The following is a 1,757-nucleotide window of genomic DNA, read 5'->3' on the forward strand; positions in this document are numbered from 1 at the left end:
CAACAGGTATAATAATCCTGGCAGAACATTTATTTTAATTAATTGCTCTCTGCCTAGTATAGACCGAGGGATGCCAGCACCATTTACCCTATACAGGATAGTGTTGTCTTGGGGCTCATTCTGCTTCCCTAGAACTTACTTCCCTCAGTTTGCAATTCCAAAGATCCTGGTTGACTTTGTATTTAATCATAACAGTCTAAGTTCCATGGCAAAGGTTGTGTCAGATACTTGTGAGGAAAAATGAACTCTAAACTTGGTGAGGGGTAAGCGTGTAGGACACTTGTGTGGTTTTAGGACAGTGTTCACTTTCTCTCCAGGAAGCCATTGCCTTTACTCTGGCTTAACTCCAATAAGAGGCAAAAAGAAAGATTTCCTCCACTGAGTAGAGATTTAACATCTGTCAAAAGCAAACGACTGTCCCCTTTCAAAGCTGCCATGCTCCATGTTGTCTCGAAGCGAGCTGATGAGTGTTTCTGAAGAGGTAGACACAGCTACAAGTAAACTGAGGACCATTCTGAGGAGGGTGCTGTGCCATATAAGAAGGGAAATGGAAATTTCAAATACGTGTGTTTTAAGAAATAAAATTGTAACCATAATTCCTTACCTTACAAAGCCCTTTATTTTCTAACCAAGTGTTTGTTCATCTTTTAAAGGGCTATGGGAAAATTTAAACCTCTCCTACATAGGAGAAAATTTATCATGTATGCTGCACAAGTTCAGTCAGGAATGGCAATTAAAATACCTTCTTTACATTGATACAAAATCTCAGGAGGCAATGGGAAAAAGCGAATGTAGAAAACAGTATGAAGTCACCCTTTGTATAATGAAACAGCCAGTCCTGGTGAAATAACAGCCTGTTTAATTAGGTTTTTATAATACAAATTCAGAATTGCAGTGACACAGATTTTGAATCATTAACTTTATTTGTCACTCTATACAGATATTGGTCCATTTCCACATGAACAGTAGCAATCATCCACTTCCACTTAATAGTCTACAGATTGAAGCCATATCGCACACAAACCAGAGTAACTTCACAGGGGGAAAGTTACGGAAATAAAAATACTTTATATTCATGCTTCAAGATATCCCTCCACAGATTTGATTTTATATATCTAATTACAAGCATTTATTCCACAAAGCTAGTCTCTTCTGAAATCAACATAGTATTCTTAATATTTTTAATATCTCTACTAAACCACACGGATCACCAAACTTGCAGAACAGATTAAAAACAGCTAGCTTGCCAGTCATAGACACTTCCAGAGCTAAGCGATTGTATAAGCATATGCAGTATTTTTGGGCTGCTCTTAGTTAACATATTTCCTCCTGTCTCAGAGATATTTACATCAGTTCAAGACATTTACAAATGGTTCCTAGTGAGTAAGAGCTGGACTAGGTAGCCTGTGCAAGGAACTCAAGCATTTGAAAGCTTCTTTAAGAAACCCAGTGCATTCTCTGACACAAATAACACAACTATTCTAAGTGGTTTACATATCTTTCAGTGCATATTTCCACATGTATTAAATGGAATGAAATTACATTATTAAATGGCTATGTCAATGATATTTGAGCATATTATGGAATCTATATCACAAGTCAACTTATCGACACTATAAAATCACTCTAAAGAAACAATAGGGCACACACAAAATAGAGAACAAAATCTATGGTTTCATTTTAATAAATTTAAGGTATACTGTCTACTTTAAACAACACTAAAAGATACATTTTATCAAAACAGCCAATTAACAAAC

This window comes from Rattus norvegicus, chromosome X, assembly GCF_036323735.1.
Source record: "Rattus norvegicus strain BN/NHsdMcwi chromosome X, GRCr8, whole genome shotgun sequence".
Lineage (NCBI taxonomy): Eukaryota > Metazoa > Chordata > Mammalia > Rodentia > Muridae > Rattus > Rattus norvegicus.